The 22,941-nt window shown below is 40.6% G+C and overlaps 1 protein-coding gene across 5 annotated transcripts in view; it reads right to left on the minus strand.

Moving 5' to 3' along the window:
- GLIS3 (GLIS family zinc finger 3) overlaps positions 1-22,941 on the minus strand; it is a 160,066-nt gene that overhangs the window by 122,784 nt on the left and 14,341 nt on the right. The window lies entirely within an intron of this gene.

Here is a 22,941-nt window from a genome sequence, read left to right on the forward strand (position 1 = left end):
AGCAGCCCTGATGCCTGGCTGGCCCTGCTGCCTCTCACCCCATTCCCATGGGTTTCCATCTCCTCCCTTTCTAGAGCCACAGCAGGCAAGCTAGCACTGCTGCTGCCAAAGCACTGCAGTGGGGAGGAGAAATGTAGGCTGGAGGAGAGAGGCCACTGCCAATAACAGAGGAGTAAAACAAAAAGCAGTAGGAAGCTGGAGGGGGGAGGCTGCCACCTCCATCACTATCATCATGAAGAGGAGAAGTGGCAGAGGAAGGCAATGGGGGACCCACACAGCCTGATTTGTCCTGCGCCCCACACAGCCCTAGGGCCAGGCCTGGCCTTGTGGACAGCATTAACAGCCAGCTACACAACATTCTGGAGAATGATATTTCCTTGCCACAATCAGTATTTTCCCCAGAAGCGGCAGTGCTGGCAGAAGCCTCTCACATCATTCACTCATTTCTTACATACTGTATTGCTTCTCATGCACATGGAGAAAAGGAAATGCAGCGAAATTCCTTTGTGGACTTGCTCTAGGAAGGCGCTCCTAGATACTTGTTCAGCCTGAAACTAATGGGACTGCCTTCCTGATAAGTATTCCCAGGACTCCAATGTTAGCTGGCTAGGAATTTTCATCTTCCTAACATTTTAAAAAATGTGTTGGCTGACATGATTTTATCTCAACCACACTAGAACCATTCAGGTGCCACCTTTATGACGTCAATGAGAACACACTGTCAGAGCCTGCAAAATGGAGTATCGGAAATAAGCAGTGTTTCAATTCAAATTGATGTGCTACATATAAATTTAAACTGTCTTTTGTCAATAATTAAGCATTAATAATTAACAAATGCAAACAGCAAAAATACTTTGCGGAAATGTTTTAATCTATCCAGTTCCTCATTCCTCAGCCTGCCTATTTTGCTGTTTCTCCTCGGTAGTTAGTTAATATCTAAGCCCCTGTTGTGTTTTACACGCAACCAAATTCCACAATGAACGTCAAAAGAATGTGGCTTTCATACAGATTTTTATTTTCTTCACTGCTGCAAGATAAGTAATTTGTTTCTTATTAATCTTTACCCCTCACAAATACTTTCATATCTCTCACAAATTAGTAAATGCTTTGCCTTCAAAGTTGCTTTCTCATATCCAGTAATGGAACCAATTACACAATATGCCAGGTCTCAAGACTGTGGAAGAGGGGTTATTATGGGCCTGTGTGATTATGTGCTGTTTAAAATGGGGCCAAGTGGTACAAGAGGATCAGATTGACAAGGCTTTTAAAAATATGACATTTGTTTTTGGTTTTATTTTTTTATTAACATATAAACACATACATTTACATTTACACAAAACACATACAGAACACACTACCTTATATTTATAGCATAAAACATACCTACATTACTCTATATAATACCTACCTATACTATACATATCAACATACACACCTACCCCACACAGACACCTACCAAGTGACTTGACTTCCAGCCATTCTTGTTACACTACTTTATTTTTCCAACTAGCTTAAACGCATTTCATTATTTCTTTAATCTCTTCTTCTATCTTGACTCTACTCTCCTTTTACTCTAATCATTTTCTGGATTCATTCAATATCTGTTAGAAATTCTACTTTTTCCACATAAATTTTGATGTATTCCTTAAAGATAGCCCACTCCTTATTCACTTTTTGTGTCATATCTCCTCTTATCCTCCCGGTTAGTTCGGCAATATGGAAGTATTCCACCATTTTAGATAACCAATCTGTTTTACTTGGGATGCTGCTGCTTTTCCAATTTTTGGCAATCGATAATCTTGCCGCCGTAGTCGCATACATAAATATTGGTCTGACCATTCTTTTTATTTCCTCTGACATGATACCTAAGAGAAAGGATTCTGGTTTTTTCCAAATGTAAATCTAAGCATCTTTTTCAATCCATTATAGATATTTTCCCAAAACCCCACTATCTCTTTGCACTCTCACCACATGTGTAGAAAGGTTCCTGCCCCTTTGCTGCATCTCCAACAGACATCACTACAGTTTTTATACATTTTTGCCAGTCTTACCGGGGTCAGGTACCATCTGTATTGCATTTTCATTACATTCTCTCTTAAATTATAGCATGCTGTAAATTTGATATCTCTTTTCCACAGCCATTCCCATTGGCTCATCATAATATTTTTCCCTAAATCCTGGGCCCACTTTACCACCACTGTCTTCACTTGCTCCTCCTTTACCTCCCATTCTAGGAGCAAATCATATAATTTGGAAATATGTTTACTTTTCGATTGGATTAAGTACTCATCCAGTCTTGAAATTTCTGTCTCAAATTCTTTTTGTTTATCTTTTACCAATCTCTGATTGATTTGAAAATATTGCTGCCAATCATTCAAATATACAATCCCTGCAAATAGCTCCACAAGCCTTTGGGAGGCAGAGATGTGAGAGGGCATCAGAGGAGGGAATATGGTAATCCCTCTAACCAGTTATTGATACATAAGAGGGCTTACCATACAGTGGTGCCTCGCTAGACAAATGCCCTGTAAGACGAATTTTTCGCTTAATGAAGAGATTTTTCGAGCAGAGATTGCCTCTCTAGACGAATTCATTTTGTAAAAAATTCATCTAGCGAATCGCGGTTTCCCATAGGAATGTAATGAAATTCAATTAATGGGTTCCTATGGGCAAAAAAAAAAAATTCAATGCATTCCTATGGGATTCGCTAGACGAATTTTTCACAAAACGAATTGACTGACAGAACGAATTAAATTTGTCTTGCGAGGCACCACTGTATTCCATGGCTGCAGAAGTCATTGATGAGGTACTTCTACAAAAGCTTTTTGAAAGCCTATATACACAATGTCAACTGGATGACCTTTGTCTGTATGCTTGCTGTCACTCTCAAGGAACTCCCTAATGCAGTGTTTTTCAACCAGTGTGCCGTGGCACCCTGGGGTGCCTTGAATGATGGACAGGTGCACCGTTGGCAACACTGGTCTCTGTCTCTCTTTCCGTCCTTCCCTCCCTCCTCTGATGCCCTCTCACATCTCTGCCTCCTACGTCTTAAAATAGGGGAAACAGGGTATTAAACTGATATCATTCTGCACCTCCATCATTCTGCCCGGACACTGAGGTCCAGCACCGAGGGCCTTCTGGCAGTTCCCTTGTTGCGAGAAGCCAAGTTGCAGGGAACTAGGCAGAGGGCCTTCTCGGTAGTGGCGCCTGCCCTGTGGAATGCCCTCCCAACAGATGTCAAAGAGGAAAACAACTACCAGACTTTTAGAAGACATCTGAAGGCAGCCCTATTCAGGGAGGCTTTTAATGTTTAATAGACTATTGTGTTTTATTTTTCTGTTGGAAGCCGCCCAGAGTGGCTGGGGAAGCCCAGTCAGATGGGCGGGGTATAAATAATAAATTATTATTATTATTATTATTATTATTATTATTATTTGGTAAACTTCCCCATTGTGCTCTGCAAAGGGAATTTCTGAATATGTGGAAGGTTTGCTTGTAGAGCTGAATATTCCAGGATCTTTTCTTCATTGCAATGCAATGTTCTTCATTGCATTGCAATACAATCACTGTGGAAATTACTACCGTGTTTCTCCAAAAATAAGACACCGTCTTATATTTATTTTTCCTCCAAAAAAACCCACGGTGCTTATTTTCAGGGGATGTCTTTTTTATTATTATTAAGTATGGTGCAGTTTAACCTGCAAGGTTAAACTGCCTATCACTATGGCTTATTTTCGGGATATGGCTTATTTTCGGAGTATGGCATATTTTCTGGGTGTGGCTTATTTTCAGAGAAACACAGTATATACAGATACATTTATACACACCATAATAAAACTATGACAGAAGAAATTGCCTCAAACCCTGAGCTGGGCAGTGAGTATGACCTAGCGTTTGATTTGGTTTTTTGAATATTGGCAGGACAGTATATCCGTACACTTCTGAGAATCTAAGCTACCTCCCAGCAGGAGTTTCAAGTCCTGCCCAATATCAAGCTTAGGGGGAGCCAGTACCAGCAGCTAGAGCCAGACTAAAATTTGATGGTGAGCAATAAAGATTCCTAAGGGCAATAAGTCCCATATGATTCACTTCCTCTGGTCAGTCATATATGGATTACAGAGTCTGGCGGCTCATTCCTTTGATCTGGGAGAGGCAGCATTTATATTATTATTTTTGGTTATGGGAAGTGGTATGCTCATAAAGTAACCAGTGACCCTCAGTGCGTCATCTCTTGCAAAAGGCAGTTTCCTTTGGATTTTGTTTTCCAGTGCATAGCAAGTTAGACAGCATTAATTTCCAAGGCCTATTTGCAGTTCAGTGCCATGAAGTAATCAGGCATATGCTTTCAGCAATGCCTATAAGAGACTGGCGAAGCAGCACAAAGAACAATGTCTCTCTTCACGTGAAACTAGGCTAAGAAATTATGCAGCACTGACCAGTGCAAACAATTCTCTACAGGTAATTAAGTTGGCTGGTTCAAAGCAGGCAGTAATGAGATCACCTTCTTCTATGGAAATACTGTTTACTTGCTGAGTTTAGATGAATGCAAACACCGAAACTCGGTAAGAATGCCTTGGGAGCTTGGAATACCCCACATATCAAAACTAAAGGCAAACTTCACTTCACCTTATGATATATTTGTTCTATGTTTTACTTGCATCATCAACAAGCCATTAATGGAAACTATTTCCTGAAAAATTGTTTTGGGTTTTCAACAGATATTTTGCATAAAGAAGAAGTTATTGGCTAACTACACTTGTTTGTTAATATTTAACATGAGCAGTGGGAATGTTTTTCTTTTTTTAACTTTCATTAGCTTTCTCTAGCATTACAGCATCTATGGTAAAGGTAAAGGTAAAGGGGCCCTTGACCGTCAGGTCCAGTCGTGTCCGACTCTGGGGTTGCAGCGCTCATCTCGCTCTATAGGTCAAGGGAGCCGGCGTTTGTCCACAGACAGCTTCCGGGTCATGTGGCCAGCATGACAAAGCTGCTTCTGGGGAACCAGAGCAGCACACGGAAATGCCGTTTATCTTCTCGCCGGAGCGGTCCCTATTTATCTACTTGCACTTTGACGTGCTTTCAAACTGCTAGGTGGGCAGGAGCTGGGACCGAGCAACGGGAGCTCACCCCATCGCAGGGATTCGAACCGCCGACCTTCTGATCAGCAAGCCCTAGACTCTGTGGTTTAACCCACAGCGCCACCTGGGTCCCTACTGCATCTATAAGTAGATCATAATTAATTAGTTCAGTATAAGGGGATAAAGTATAAGGGGATAAAGCAAGTTATATATGTATGTATTCAGATTTAAAGGTGACTCTCAACCTCAAAACCCAATGTAGATTATATATATATATATATATATATATATATATATATATATATATATATATATATATATATATATTATAAAATAAGTCTAAGAATATATAAACAAAGTTAACTCCTGACAAGGACTAACTTAATATGTTGTAGTAAAAATAACAGATTTCTATTACACTATACAGAGTGACAAGTGTCTTGTTACGTAAGTATGCACCACAATAAAATTGTGCAATTCTAACCATGTCTACTCAAAAGTAAGTCATATTGAATTCAGTGGGTTACTCCCAAGTAAGTTGAGTTAGGATTGTAGCCTTAGTCTTTAGGTGCAACAACAAGAAAATTCATCCACAAAATATACAGTATACCCAAATTAAGAGCCCTAGATTCCATTTATCGACACAATGTTCTGGGAATGTTACAAACTTTCATGAGCTTTTAAATACAAAACTACAGTAGATACAAAGCTCAAGAAAACATCAAAATGGGTGAGGGGCCATTGAATCCCCATTGAATTCAAATGAGGCTTATTCCCAGACAAATGTGCATATTATATTACTTAAGAGTTCAACGTAATTATAAAGTTTAACTGAATATCCAAATGTATTGTTGTTCATCAATTATATCACAGAGCTGCCTGGCTTCCTCCTTGTTGTGCTTCTGCTGGCAGTTTAAAGATGGTTTCATTCCAGCAGGCTTTTCGTAACTGACTCTTTTAAGGGAAATGACCTTTAATAGTGCAGTTTTTAATATCTGTATTTTAACATATCTGTTTTTATATTGCTGCAATTCTGTTATAGTTTAATTATGTTTTAAGTATTATCATCTTTTGCATGTTTTTAGCTTTTGGTGGTTCATCTCTGTTGTTTTAATTTTTGCAAGCTGCTTTGAGTCCTGATGCTGGGGAACATTATTTTTTTATATCCCACTTTTATAAAGCCTGCTACTTTAACATTAGGTAAAGTGCCTATAAGCAGATAGATCTAATTGCACAAATCTGTTCTACAGCTTGCATGGGAAGCAGTAAACTGGAAGGCATATCCAGAAGGCACTGAAACCTGCCATTGTGTTTCTTATTCCTAGACTTATCTGGATACACAAGCATGGCAAATGCACAAAGAGTAGCACAGGAATAAATGAGCGACAAGGGACAAATCAAAATATAACAAGAAGGGGAGGATATGACAAGGGGAAATGGCTTATTATTATGGGCAATTTGGGAGAGGCAATTAAAGAGGAAAATACTATCCAAGACTTCAAGATAAACCAGGGCACACAAAGTCAGGTTTGAAGAGATCTTGTGAGTATTTTTAGTACTGTACATACTTTATCTTATTTTAAAGTGATGGGAAGTTACTTTGTACTTATGAACAGCAAGCTAAATGATGGATTACTGGTAAATATTCTACAAAAAGAACATGTTGGCCTGTTATAACATTTCACCTCCCATAAACCCTCCCTAGCAATATCACCCATCTTACATTGCACATCTCTGCTCGTCTTCAGATAAGCGATGCATTTTTCACATATCACACAAAATTCCTCAGTTTTGCCATTAATCTTATAAGATACAAATATGAAGCAATTATTGGTGCCAGCCTTCTAATGGGTCACAATAATTTTTCCACATTGCAACATTCATAGCTGGCACAACCAAGAGCAGTTGGCCTAAATGTTTTTCCAAGATCCCAATTTACTAAAGCACTATAATAAAGTCAGTGCCAGTCCACTTAGTAATTTGTACTAGAGTGCATTTCTGTATGCCATACTATTGCCAGTTTAAGGTCCTGCATGCAGTCATTGTTTGCAGCTCGAGAATCTCAGCATTCATATCATCTTTAATGAAATGTCTAAGCCTTATGGCTGCTGAAATACACTTGAAAGTGTGTGGACGGACAGCTGTTAAAGGAACTTCATGTGTATTCCATCATGCATCTTATAGTTGTAGGAATAAGGCTTTCTCAGCCAGTGCTGTGCAGAGATGCAGCTGTTATCTCAGGAGAGCACAGACTGCGGAACTTCCTTCAACAGGAGGCTAGGCTGGCCCTCTCTCTGCTTTCCTTTTGCTGACAGGCAAATACTTCTTTGTTTAGACAGGCCTTTGGCTACTCATTGGCTGTTGTGCCAGGGTCTTCTCATGGTGGGTGTTGTATATTTTCTTCCCCTCTTGTGTTTTAAAATAGTTTTAAGTTATTCTGATTCAGTGTTTTTAATATGGTCATTTAATTGCTTTTTAGTATTTATAACTGATAGTGCTTTAAAGATACACCTATCTGTTTGTGATGCATGTTGTAAGCCACCTTGGCTCCTACACTCTGAGAAAGTTGGGATATAAATAAAATAAAATTACACAGGCTCATAACTGGAGACAGGTAGTATAACCAAGGGTGAAAATCTGTTGTTCAGCCAGTCAAAAAAGGCAGACGTGTAATTGTAAAGCTCCCAGTTCAAGCTGTTGAAATATTGCCAGTGTTTCACAAAGGAATGCCACTGATTATCCTAGAAACAGACACAATACATAAATGGTTATTCCAGCATTTGCCAGACCCATTAATGGCCTGGTTCTCGTGACATTTTAAGTCATGGTTTATAAACCATGGTTCAGTTAATCATAGTTAAAACCAAACTGATCATCTGAACCTGGCCCCACAGCTCAACTATGGTTTATTAACTGTGTTTAATGGGTGCACTTTAACAAAGGTCTGAGCAAGGCCAATGTGTCTACTACATACCTGAGCCCAGGTGGAGCTGGAACATTCATAGCCACTGGATGAGTTATGATCTCCCATTTGAATATGTGAAAACATGGCCAATGGGCCAGGGCTTTGTAGTTCATTCCCCAATGAAAGAGCGCGGAAGCTAGAAGCTCACAAATGTCAGATACAGGACTTTGATTAGGCTAGTTTCAGCCTTGAATGGTCTACTCTGAATTGTGCACTCTCAGATGGCATTCCAGTTTGGTTTGACAGTTCTACCCTCTTCTTCGGGAAAAATTAAAAAAAAAGAAGGAGGGAGTGACATGCAAAATATGGACAACTCAGAAGCCCATGTTGGACACAGCGCTCACCTAAGCAGTGGGTGAAACTAATGTAGGGCTGCCATATGTCTGGGAAAATCTGGAGATGGTGCATGGGAATGCACCACTTAGCTGCCTTTCTTCTGATCAAGTCACCGCTGGAGGTGGCAGTGGGATCTGTGTGGTGCAAAAGGCATGTGTGCAGCAGTTACTTGGTTGGAGGGAGCCCCTCCCTAGGCATGCATTGTACTGGGCCAGCAAAGCCCGTTAATCCACGTTAACACTGCAAACCTAAACTGACAGTATGTTCTTGAATCCCTCCCGCAAAATACTGTCAGCCTGGAGGCACCGAAGTCCAACAGTAGATCACCATTGTTCTTAAGCAGCAAATATCTGCAATCAAATTAAAACAGCCCTTAAACATTGCTACTAGACATGGGAAGGTTGCATGCCACAACATCAAAAGAACTAGAGGAAACTGTGCCTCATGTAAATAGAAATGCAAATAGCTAGAGGTGACAAGAAGCTCCCTGTCATGCTTTGCTTCCCAAATCAAATGCATTACAAAAGGATCCTAAATTAAAACCTGACGTGCTTGAGTTAAATATGCCATCCAGGCTTGCCAGAATTATAAATGGAGATTTTCTTTTCTATCCCAACATTAAAGGGAAAAAGATTTAACACTGTCTTTCTGAAAAGCTTACATGAGAATTTTATCCTGGGTGTCAATTTAATCAGGCAGAAATAATAAGTATACAGCCCACATAACATATTTATTCTGAAAGCCTTTATGTTCAGTTAATTAGTTTAGCTATTGCTTCCATGGTTCATTTGAGAGCTTCATGCTTAATTAAATATCAATACATTTCATTGCCTTTAAAAAAACTTTACAGAAAAAAATAAACTGTTTCTTCAAGTGATAATCTTGTTAACTGTTGTATACATTTCAAGCATGCATATCGGGAACTTTCAAAGATGAGTTTTCTATAGCAGCTCTAGCTCAAAACTGTATGCAAAAAAAAAAGACTTGGGAAAAGGAATATTTTCTCAATGAAAATAAGGTGCTTTTCACATTTGGTTTTCTTAGATTTAAATAAACTTAAAATACTTCTGTATTAAGACAGCAGAGTTCTTAGGTCATACTTATGCAGACACAAGTTGACATCCCAATCTGCAGTGTTTGTTTTGGTAAATTTACCAGCCTTAAGTGCAACCCAGTGTTTTGTGCTTCCAGGCTCATGAAGAAATCTATGTACAGTACAACTGTAGAACATGATTCTAGAGCTTTGGCACATCGCAACACTAGAGAAGTCGGGTTGTTGTTTTTCATCTAAAAGGCTATTCTGGGAGTATTTTACTTGCAGTAGCAGAAATGAGCTATTTGCACTCCTGAAATTATGGAGCTCTGGTCAGTTCTTATGAAGAAGGGCTGAACTGCCATATAGGTCTCAAAATTCTATCTAATTTCTACTTCCCCAATCCATATGCCAACTGAAATGCAGCTACGCTTAGGAAATTGTACTTCTCCAAAATTTGTGATGCCTCCATTCAAAAACTGCATATGAAAAAAGCAAATATTAGGAAAATGTGCACCTAAAAATGCTTATTAGTGGAAATAAGAAAAATGCATTATATTTGTGGAAATTGCTTGGGGGAAATGCATTTACTAGGCAACATTGCATAGGAAAATGTGTATATTAGGAGAAAGGAATTCAAATTTTTGTGTGGATTTTTTTTTTTTAATCACAAACTGATGTGAAAATGGGATGAACTAAATTTAAACTTGGGAAAAAATTGGGTGGTGAGAGAAACCACAACTGGCAAATGCATCCACCCCAAAGACAATATTACATCTTCACCGGTGTTCTACATGATACCTCTTAGCATTTGTCAAAGGCGGTTACCGTATCAGCAGATCCTCCAGCTGCCCTGTGGCTGCTTTGCTAGTCCAGTGGAGAAACAGGCAGCAGGCTGTAGCACCAAGTTTTAAAATGTGAGTTATTCGCTGTTACAACAGCAATATCGTTCTGTATGATCTGATGAGCTGCTGTACCAATTCAGTACTAAATCACAGGAATGAGCCAACTTCTGGAGGGTCTCTTATGCATTGTGTTTTTGTTTCTGTAAACTCTACAAAATGTAGTGTGTAGCCATGTGTGCATGGAGAAAATACATGCAGACGTGGCTACACACTACATTTTGTAGAGTTTACAGAAACAAAAACACAATGCTTTAAAGGGGCAAAATGTAGACATTCCTATGGTATCATTTAGGTAGGATAAAGTGGCTGCTAAGTCATTGACCATTTTCCACACCTTATTGTATGTTGTGGTTGCAGTCATGGGTGGACAGTGTTTAGAGTGGGGAGATGCAGGGGAAAAAATTTATGAGCAATTCATAATTTTTGGCTGAATTTTATTTGTACTTGCTCCTATTGGAGCTGAAGTTGCTTAACTGTAACACTCTGTGAATTTAAGAAAGAAAGAAGAAAGAAAGAAAGAAAGAAAGAAAGAAAGAAAGAAAGAAAGAAAGAAAGGGCCCATTTTCTCTCTTTTTAGCTCCTTAAAAGCCTAGATGTTAATACATCTTGAACTAAACAAAGACTTACACATGTCTTTTCATACTTGGTCCTTGACATCTCAGAAAAACAAACTGGAAAAATCATACAAAGAGACCCAAATATTTAAAACCCACATTGTTCCTACATCAGCATTTTTCTTTCATTGCTATCAGTTCATTAGCCCAAAGCATGCTAATTAATTGAAATTTCTTTGGACTTTTGTTACTGTGGTGTGCACATCCACACACACACACACACATGTGGTGGCAGCTCATTCCTTTATGCTAAAGTGGGCTGACTTACCATCCACAAAGCCAGTGAGAAAAAGAGGTAGGATTAAGGCCATTTTGAATACCGCGGACCTTGTAAAGACTACTTCTGTTCCTGGCCTCAACCTTCCTTCTTGCCAGAAATGATTTATTTGAAATAACATCTTAAACCACAGATTTCCCCCCCCCCCAGATGCTGTTTACTCAGAATATGCATTGTTTAGAATCTGAGATTGGCCCTTGCACCACTTTTCATAGAATGGCTGTTAGGAAACAATATAGGAAATGCCAAAACAACACACAATTTGCAAAGAATGAATGGTGGGAGAATATGAAGAGTTGCAGAGACGGAAGTGTATAAATAGCTATTGTACGCAAGTGCTTTCATGAGCTGTTAAAATTAGTGCTGTAACATCTTAATACTTTTCAGTCAATTAAAATTTCACCCCAGCTACGGTAATTTTTAAAATATAGATAGTTTTTCATCATAGTACTTAGTATAGCCACTTGTGTTGTTCTTGTTGTTTAGCTGTTTAGTCGTGTCCAACTCTTTGTGACCCCATGGACCAGAGCACGCCAGGCACTCCTGTCTTCCACTGCTTCCCACAGTTTGGTCAGACTCATGTTGGTAGCTTTGAGAACACTGTCCAACCATCTCGTCCTCTGTCGTCCCCTTCTCCTTCTCAGCCATTGCTGAGTTTATTAGCACTGCTAATAACAAGGCCAGTGGAAGTGATAGTATTCCAGCTGAACTATTTAAAATTTTAAAAGAAGATGCTGTTAAGGTGCTACACCCAATATGCCAGCAAGTTTGGAAAACTCAGCAGTGGCCGGAGGATTGGAGAAGAAGATTGGAGAAGATCAGTCCACATCCCAATCCCAAAGAGGGGCAGTGCCAAAGAATGCTCCAACTACTGCACAATTGTGCTCATTTCACATGCTAGCAAGGTTATGCTTAAAATTCTACAAGGCAGGCTTAAGCAATATGTGGACCGGGAACTCCCAGAAGTGCAAGCTGGATTTCAAAGGGGCAGAGGAACCAGAGACCAAATTGCAAACATGCGCTGGATTATGGAGAAAGCTAGAGAGTTCCAGAAAAACATTTACTTCTGCTTCATTGACCATGCAAAAGCATTTGACTGTGTTGACCACAGCAAACTATGGCAAGAAATAGGAGTGTCTGATCACCTCATCTGTCTCCTGAGAAATCTCTGTGGGACAAGAAGCTACAGTTAGAACTGGATATGGAACAACTGATTGGTTCAAAATTGGGAAAGGAGTACGACAAGGTTGTATATTGTCTCCCTGCTTATTTAACTTATATACAGAATTCATCATGCAAAAGGCTGGACTAGATGAATCCCAAGCCGGAATTAAGATTGCCGGAAGAAATATCAACAACCTCAGATATGCAGATGACACAACCTTGATGGCAGAAAGTGAGGATGAATTAAAGAACCTTTTAATGAGGGTGAAAGAGGAGAGCGCAAAATATGGTCTGAAGCTCAACGTCAAAAAAACCAAGATCATGGCCACTGGTCCCATCACCTCCTGGCAAATAGAAGGGGAAGAAATGGAGGCAGTGAGAGATTTTACTATCTTGGGCTCCTTGATCACTGCAGATGGTGACAGCAGTCACGAAATTAAAAGACGCCTGCTTCTTGGGAGAAAAGCAATGACAAACCTAGACAGCATCTTAAAAAGCAGAGACATCACCTTGCCAGCAAAGGTCCATATAATTAAAGCTATGGTTTTCCCAGTAGTGATGTATGGAAGTGAGAGCTGGACCATAAAGAAGGCTGATCACCGAAGAATTGATGCTTTTGAATTCTGGTGCTGGAGGAGACTCTTGAGAGTCCCATGGACTGCAAGAAGATCAAACCTATCCATTCTGAAGGAAATCAGCTCCGAGTGCTCACTGGAAGGACGGATCCTGAAGCTGAGGCGCCAATACTTTGGCCACCTGGAAAAGACCCTGATGTTGGGAAAGATGGAGGGCACTATGAGAAGGGGACGAGAGAGGATGAGATGATTGGACTATGTTCTCGAAGCTACGAACATGAGTTTGACACAAACTGCGGGAGGCAGTGGAAGACAGGAGTGCCTGGCGTGCTCTGGTCCATGGGGTCATGAAGAGTCGGACACGACTAAATGACTAAACAACAACAACAACAAAAATTTATGAAGTGTATTTTTGGATAGATTAAAATATGTATCTTTTTTGCCTCATGGACATAAAACAAATTTCCATTTTGGCGCAATGGCATTACAGTAGGATGTGAGTGAGCTTTGGGAAGGTGGTGGGAAGACTCTTGGATCATTTAGGGCCGTGGTTTTCATCCAGTATGTCATGGCACCCTGGGGTGCCTTGAATGGTGGTCAGGTGCACCGTGGGCAACACTGGCCTCTGTTCCTCTTTCCTTCCCTCCCTCCTCTGATGCCCCCTTGCATCTCTGCCTCCCAAAGGCTTGTACAGCTCTTTGCTGAACCAGTCCTGGCTACAAGCTCTGCAGGCCAATGGCTGGTCGGGGGGTGCTGGTTGCCATGAGCTGAAGCAGCCTCAGAGTAAGCAAGCAAGTGGGCGAGGGAGCCCAGCCAACCTGTTCGCCAGCAGCCCCTGTGGGGCAGTGAAGGAGGCACCTCTCTTTGGGGCAGCTCAGAGACCAGGGGCAGCAGCAGTGGTTGCCCAGAGGACTCCCAAGGAGAGGGGAGAGGAGAGGAGGCTGAGGAAACACTCCACAAGGGAAGGCGTTTGAAAAAGGGTGAGAGGCTGCCAGCCCTGCTGGCAAGGGATGGCATAACTGGGGTCCTGAGCCCACAGGAGAGCTGCAGAAAGAATGTAGTTGGTCAAGGGAGCCATGGACTCAGAAAGGTTGAAAACCCTCTGATTTAGGAGACTTGCCTAGTCCCCCTAGTCCCCAAATCAACTGTTGATTAATTTGTTAATTATTCCCTTGAATTTTATTGAGTGGGTTATAAGGCGGGCATATACAGTGTGTGTGTGTAGTATTATCATTTGTGCAATTTGCACAGCACTCAGGGCCGTCTCCAGCAGGTCGGGCGCCCTGGCGCTGAGGCATGGAGATCGCTCCAGCGCCCCCGTCCTCGCAGTGTGCAGCAGGACTTCCACGCGGCTTTGCCGCACAGCGCCCCCCCCTGCCGGCCTGGCGCCCTGCGCCACCGGGACTGCACCTAGAGCCGGGCCTGACAGCACTCATCAGAAAAATAGGTGCATTTACAAGGGGGAGGGGGGGAGGAGTTTGTTGCAGTTTGGAGTCTATGGGATTGGATCTCAGGTGCTTGCTGAGGCAATGTTGCCTGGAATGCACCCAGCAAATTAGTAGTCACAACACATTCCCTGCACAAAAACCACATAGTCTAGAAATGTCCATAGACTAAATATGCTGATGTCATGCTGAGGTGTATGAGCAAGAAAGTAATGCTGCAACATGTTGGTTTTTTTCTTATTTCACATTCTGTAAATATGATGTATCCATATTTGGTAATTTGGCTATACCACATGGCATAAACGAGAGAGATAAATACATAGTTACTATAATTATAGATAACCTTTTGAAACTGATCCCTTTCAAGCAAATCTATCTGAAGCTTTGCTTTACTGGTCTGAGGGGACACCATTCGAATCATTCCGACCTTTTCTGAACTGATAGTTTGCCACACAATGAAGGAGTTCATGACAAAATTCATGTGGAAGAAATCTGCCCATGATTATTCATGTACTGTTTGGGATGGCTTTGATATGATGTGAACTGGTTATATTTGCTTTAAAACTGGATTGCTGTTTCTCAGCTAGCCTTATTCAAACTGGGGGGAAATATTACACTCCCACAAATCAATAAATTATACATTGAAATGTACATTGAGTTAAGAAAAAACATTTTAATACCAAACACTTTAAGACCACAGTCTATTGTTACAGCCTTTTTCAATGCAAATTTTGTACAAATACCTTATATTTTTATTCCTCTCCATTTATATTACTAATTGGATATCATAGTTATGGTGAAGGTAGAATAAAACACTGCAGATGTTGCAATATCTAATTATTTTCACTCATTGTTAGTTCAAGGTAGACTCTGACAGCACAATCCTATCCATGTTTACTCTGAAATAAGTTCTGCTGTGTTCAGGGGGTGAAGGAATATATCATATCTACTTGCCCATCCAGCATCTTCAAGGGAAATAATAATCACAGATCAAACAGTATCAGCAGAGCTTTTCTGACATACTTTTCAATGGGAGGGTTTCACACATCTAAGAGTAGCTCACACATGACATTCACTACAATGGGCTGCCGTTAATGCCCACTGTGGCCATAGAGAGCTTCCAAACTGATGAAGAATCTTGATGCCACTACTGGCTGACCAGATAATGGCTAGTGGAGATGAAGAATCTCCATGGGATTGTGGATGATTATCTATAGCAGCATATAGAGCATTTCCCAAAGAGATGCAGTTTTCAGGAGGCTCTCCGTGGTTGACTTAGCAACTAGTCAGAAAAATAAGTGGCCTGGCCTGTTTCCTTTAACTGTCCTAGCCTGTTTATTGATTTGCAAAAAATCAGCTAGTAAAGATTTTCATCGTATGGAGATGAGCATTATTAACACCTGCTAATTGCTGGAGATCAAAATGGTGATGAAGTACCAGCTACAGGGACTGGTTCAAAAATTGGAAACCTCATTTTTGTGGTGGGTTCAATGTATGAATTGACACTCAGCCACATGTAATTGTGTGTAGACTCATATCAAGAAACGACTGAGCTCAAAAGTAATCTAACATTGCTTCCATTTTCAAAAACAAGAACTGCCACCACTATTCATTTCTGCATAATACTTAAACACCCCCATAGCACTAAAACAACTTATTCTTATTGTAGTGTGTGTGAAAAAGAAAATAATTTCCTAGAGGAAATTACAAGTGAGCACATATTTTTGGAACACCTATATGGCAAGTTTGTGCCATTATTATACATGGTATGCTTCATTGACAGCATATGCTATGCACTTAAGAAGCATGCAGAATTGTGGCAATTCTTAACGCCATTTCCAATTTCAATAGGAGAACAGTCATCCACATTTACACATTCCTGAATGAAGTGGGAGAGAACTCACCCTGTGATATAGTCCCTTCTCCACTCTGTTATGTTCATCACTATAAACTCCTTGCTTAGTTACTGTTTGTTAGTCTACTTTTGTTATGATTGGTTTATTCTAGAATATTATAAAGGGTTTGCTCCTTTAATTACATTATGGGTAGTTGGAGGATATGTGACCCCTAAGCCAAGAAGATAAGTAACAACCTTTAGAAGATACCTGAAGGCAGCCCAGTATAGGGAAGGTTTTTTAATGTTTAATATTTTTATTATGTTTTTATTTATGTTGGAAGCTGCACAAAGTGGCAGGGGCAACTCAGTCAGATGGGCAGGGTATAAATAGTAAAATCATCATCATGGAAAGAAGGTCCCAATTTTCATCAGAAAAATGTTGGAGGGTATGCCTTTGCCTGGTGGGGAAGTGGTTAACTGGGTTAAAAGTAAAGAAACAGCAAAGGAGAATGAACAGTTGAAGCAACTCAACCAAACAACAGCCTATGCCTGAATAGCTGCATAAAGCAATAAAATCTCCCAAACAAAAAACAAATAAACAAACATGAAATATCGGATGGTTTAAGACAATTGCTATTTCCTATTCTCCATCCAGTCACATGCCAGATAGTTTAACATAATTTATAAACATTTGAAAACATTTCTTTGGAAGAAAGCCAACTATTCTTCATACTTTGTACTTAAAATAAATAATTTCACAGAATGTTTGGAAGTTGCCAAGAGCAGCAAAGGTTCACAAAAATTACAGGAGAACATCCCAGATTGTACCACCCCCTGATTAATATGTTCACCTTTTGCAAGAATGGAAGATGCACCCCTACTATACAAGTGGCTGCAATCATGTTCAGTCCCGGAGGGAAGGAGGGAAATGCAGCCAGAAAAACAATGCAAAAATGGCAGGCATTCCCATCATGTCCCTGGAAATGATGCCAATGTCAACTAAGCAAGAGCTGTGTTGACAACAATGTCCACATGCTTTCCATGTACAGAGGCAGTCAATGAACTCGTAATGTTGGGGCACAACGTACAGTACACATGCACACAGATGTCACAGAGCACACACACACATTATTATTGTTAATTATTCAGTTTCTATCACAGCGTGGTTTACAATACCAAAACACATAACACAGTAACAAACAAAAACAATAACAACAACAACCCTAATTTCAAAGGCCACAAATTGTTTAATTAGCCGAAAGCCTGGGAAAAGAGGAATGTATCTGCCTGGTGCCTCGAGATATGTAATAAAGACACCAGGTGAGTCTCCCTGGGGAGAGCATTCTGCAAGCAAGGAGCCACCACAGAAAAGGCCCCACAACCCAGCCAGCAACACCAGGGGTGCAGCGTCCCATTTTGCTGCTTGAGGCGAAGCAGGAAGAGCCACCTCACTCTGCCATGCCACCTGCACCATTGCCTCTGCCACTGCGCCACCCACTGCCACTGGCAATGCCAGCACCGCATTACCTGTTGCACCACCTCAGCCCCCATATAGGCTCCACTTCTCCGGCAGAGGCCAAGATAAGTGGGGCACCCATGGGGATACCACCTTAGGGGCTTCACTCTTCCTCATGGGTGGACAGGCCTGAGCAACAACCCCACAAGCGCAATCTCTACAAGCAGGAGTTTGAATCCATTAAGGCTGCTCAAGACCACCATTTCAGAACACAACACACCAAGGGCAGAAAGGAGAAATAGCAACAGCAACAAAGCCCACCCACACTGTTTCCCTGGGACACAGCCCTGCAGAGAGCACATAAATCATTTGACCATTTTCTTGGTATATCTAGGCTTCCATCCTACTACATCAGGTCCCAAGTGTCTCTCCCCACTTCTTATAGGGCAACAGTAAGTTCCTGCCCCCCTTCCAGCTCTTGGTCCATACAACGTGGGTCTGGGTAGCCTGTAACTTTTGTTTGATTTAGCCATTTTGCTCTTCTGCAATTACTGCATTTCACTGATTCAAGCCACACAGTAATTTTAATCCTACTCTGATGCTTGTAACAGTAAACAGCCTTTTGCTTGGAAACAAATTGGGATTTGCTGATTTATGCTAACTCCCACAAGTAACTGAAGTAATTAAGAGTACAGGGTGATCTTTGTGATCTCCAATTCCACACACACCCTCTTTTTAAAATTATTTCAATTTTGCTTCACTTTTGAATCCAAACCACAGGTAGACAAAAGAGCAGCAGCAGCACTGTTAGATGAAGCCAGCTTTCACTGCGCCACACAAGGGGGAACTAGTAGTTTGCAAAGCATATAGCAGTTTCATTTGCTTGGTTATCTCATTTTGTAGTACATATAAAATGTGAAATGATTCATTTAAACATCGAATGCTGCAACTTACACTAGTTTAGAAACAAAAGATAAAAGTTATCTCCAGTTGTTCTTGGTGTTTCTCAGTATTTTACCTTTTTTGTTGCCCCAATTCATGATGGTTATAACAAGATCAATTTGTTACAATTTTTGGCACTGTGAAAACACTGTTTAAAGCATTTTACAGTGTTTAATATAAAATAGGTAGATCCATTTTGGAACAGTCTAATACTCTTCAGAGCATAGCTGTCAAGTTCTCCCTTTTTAAAGGGAAATTCCCTTATGCTGAATAGGCTTCCTCGTGAGAAAAGGGAAAACTTGACAGCTATGCTTCAGAGACGTTTGCAAGTGCCTTGGGGCCTTTTGGATATGTTTTCTAATTTTTCTAGGTGTCTGGATTTACATTAAGAGAGTGAAGAAGGGAGGACCTCATTGCTGAAATCAATGAACTTTTCAGGGTTACTCTTGGCGATTTGCAAGGATGGTTTGTGAAACAACGACTCTCCTCCTCTGAAGGATTTAGACTGGCAAGGGCTCAGTAGTACGAAACTCACAGAATGCACTCTATGAAAAGTTCTCTGAAGTAACCTATGCCAAAGGAACATTTTATAACAATAACATAAACACTTCAGTTTAAATGGAAATCAAGGGAAATAAACCCCAAGCACATTCTGACTGTGGTTTCAAAAAGTTTAGACACACACCAGGAATTTAGCCCAGAGACTATTATGTGCTAAATTCTGTTCTTTTGGCAAGAGGCACAAATACTGGAGGAATTCATCCAGACCTATTTCTATTGGCTTCAAGTGAATCCCTCAGCCAATTGCTCTAAGTCACCATTTGTGATCCCCTTGTGATTTCAATCTTGTTTTGTTTTTGAGTTTGGTTTAACCATTTCAATGCTTCTGGAATTCATGAAGCTGAAAAGAAGTACCCTTGTGTGTTGAGCACAAACTTACGCATTTATCATTTAATCACTTCAGTGTAAAACATCGTCAATTGTCGAGCTTACTGAGCAACTGGAAACCGATTAAAGGCAGCAAGTGGGGAGTAAAACAAATGAAGATGGAATCCAGCTTTTTGTACAAGGAGTCCCATAGCATACTGATGAACTTCTTTTTCAGACCATGCCAAGTGACAGATGAAAAAACAATGGCCCTAAAGAGTAAAATAATAACTATGTGAAAGAGATTTCAAGTGTGGCTCAAGCTGCTTACTGATTAACATTTTTGCACACATAACACTGTTCATAGACCTATGCCACTATTCTTCATATTCAAAGGCTTTCTTGACAATTACACAAAAATCATCATAGCTGATTCACTGTTCTCACACAGCTTACCCGTCTGAGAGCTATGAGTGATATGCAGTGTTAGTCATACTCCGAGTAGCCCCACTGGTTTCAGTTGGTTTACTCTGCATGTGACTAATTAGGATTAGTCACCCCTTATACATGTTGTTTCATAGTGAGGGGGGAAAGTTGTGTTATGAAGAGATTCTGAAACATGAGGACACATTTTAATAGACGTCATAGATAAAGGAATGTAAATTGTATGCACATTTTCCTTATATTATGTGGCCTTCTTTCCAATCTTTCCCCATGAAGTCAGTTTTTGGAATTGTAACAATTTGTTCTGAATTTTGTTGTGAATGCATTAGCTCAATATATGCAAACCATAAGTATGTTGACTGAAATTATAGTTTCAGCAATATTCAGAAACATTTTAATGCAATCTTAGGTCTGCTGCAACAAAATTTCAGGAAAACTATGCTGAAAGTACAAAAAGAGCATTGTTTGAAGTCATGCCACAACCATCACTGGCTTATATTTAGATATCGCATTCCAGATCCTGAACTTGGTCTAGATCTTCCAATAGTCAAAGCATACCCTCTGAGGATCAGATCATTTAATTATTCCTTGACATGCAAATCTTTGAAGAGAATACTGTATACATATGCATAGATGGAGTAATGCATACCCACTAACATTTCTCTGATGAAAATAGGAACATAATGATAATTTTAATATTTATAACCCACACATCTTGTTGGGTTGCCCCAGCCACTCTAGGCAGCTTCCAATATGTATTAAAACATAATAAAACCTCGAACATTTTTTAAAAAAACCCTTCCCTATACAGAATTGCCTTCAGACGGCTCAGGGGTTGGATAACTCTATCCATGCCAACATTCCTAATATGAAAATAGGGACAACCTAAGGAAAAGTGGGACATTTCAGGATCAAATCGGAAACTGGGACAACTTCTCTAAATCAAGGACGTCCCTGGAAAATAGGGGCACTTGGAGGGTCTGGTAATGGCACCTAAGGGAATAGCTAAATCTTTGTAGGGCTGTATCCAATGGTAGTCATACACAAAGTAGATCCATTTAAATTAACAGGCACAACTAACTTAGGCATATTTATTTAAATCATACCTGTCAATTCCCGGATTGAAATATACGGGATCAGCAGCACCGCGGCACCAGAAGTCGTTTCTATGCATGTCTGGAGAAGAGACTTCCGGTGCCGCTCTGCCCAATTTCCGGTGCCCAGACATGGGCAGAGAAGCAAACGAAATCAGTTCTGCGCATGTCCAGACATGCGCAGAAGGAGCCTCCCTGGCTGGCAGGAGCTGCTTTGAAAATCCAGGGGAATCATAGAATCAAAGAATTTGGCACGGACCTTCCCCTAATATGATGCATTTATGTTTTAATAAATATATGCATTTTTACTTTTACCTAACATGCACATTTTTTGTACACATTATTTGGCTGGAGAACAGCATCACAAAATCTAGAGAAGTGTGAATTTCTAAAGATAGAATCATAGAGTTGGAAGAGACCAGAAGGGCCATCCAGTCCAACCCCCTGCCAAGCAGGAAACACCATCAAAGCATTCCTGACAGATGGCTGTCAAGCCTCTGCTTAAAGACCTCCAAAGAAGGAGACTCCACCACACTCCTTGGTAGCAAATTCCACTGCCGAACAGCTCTTACTGTCAGGAAGTTCTTTCTAATGTTTAGGTGGAATCTTCTTTCTTGTAGTTTGAATCCATTGCTCCGTGTCCGCTTCTCTGGAGCAGCAGAAAACAACCTTTCACCCTCCTCTATATGACATCCTTTTATATATTTGAACATGCTGACTCATGTCAAGTTTGTGGTCTACCAAGACTCCTAGATCCTTTTCACATGTACTGCTCTCAAGCCAGGTGTCACACATCCTGTATTTGTGCCTTTCATTTTTTTTAATTTTTTATTTTGCTCAAGTGTAGTACCTTACATTTCTCCTTGTTAAAATTCATCTTGTTTGCTTTGGGGAATTACAGGATATTTCACCATTCACGATAACAGCGGGAAACGGCTTTAAAAACGGGGATTTCCCGCAAAAAATGGGAGACCTGGCAGCTATGATTTAAATAGAGTTACTCTGACTAGAATCCAGCTGGATACATCCCACAGTACTTCCAAGAAGACTCAAATAAGGCACTACTTTGGCTGATTGCTTCTGCTTCTTTCTTCATTTTCTCCCAGGTGAATACAACAGGGACAGTCTGATCCAGTGACCTAATCCAGGCTTCCCTGTATCTGAACAGGAAGGAGGGGGTCAGATATAGGATAGAAATCTGCTCCAACTCCCACCTAAGAGTTCGCTAAACTCACTCTGATGCAGGGTAGCCTGGGTGCTTCCAGGATCTGCTCACACCACCACATCTCTTTCTCAACCCTCTTTTTCTGCCAGCCTAATTTTGACAGGGTGCCCTTTCACATTGTGTTGGATGGGTAAAATAGGATTAACCTTAACAATGTCTTTGAGCAGTCACAATGCATGGAATCACTGCACTGTGCTTGTGCAAATAAGTAGAAACTGCTCTGTCATGGAAAGCATTTACACAGGGAACCTATGCCAGCTCAGCTGCACAAGATGGAACCAAAAATGGGCAGAGAGAGGGATGTGGTGGAGGAGGACAGGACACATGGCCAGGTTGACTGGCATCCTATTTATTGCCACTTATTATTTATTAGATTTATACTCTGCACCTTCCTCCATATGAGCCCAGGACAGCAAACATATCAATACTAATACAATTACAACTTCTAAAAAAAAGCAATCACTGATTGGTATCACCATTTCTTCCAGAGCAGTACTGCACATGGAAAATCAAGTGCACAAACCTGAAATTTGGTAAATTGGAGAATAAGGAATAGATAATGGTTGTAAAAAGGAACAAAGAATCAAACACATGTGGAACTATTTGCACAAACAAGCAGAGCCAGCAGAAAAGTAAGATACCAGAACTCAGATTTAAACAAGAACTCATTGGAATCTGTTGCCT

Source organism: Zootoca vivipara, chromosome 15 (genome assembly GCF_965207765.1).
Source record: "Zootoca vivipara chromosome 15, rZooViv2.hap1.1, whole genome shotgun sequence".
NCBI lineage: Eukaryota > Metazoa > Chordata > Lepidosauria > Squamata > Lacertidae > Zootoca > Zootoca vivipara.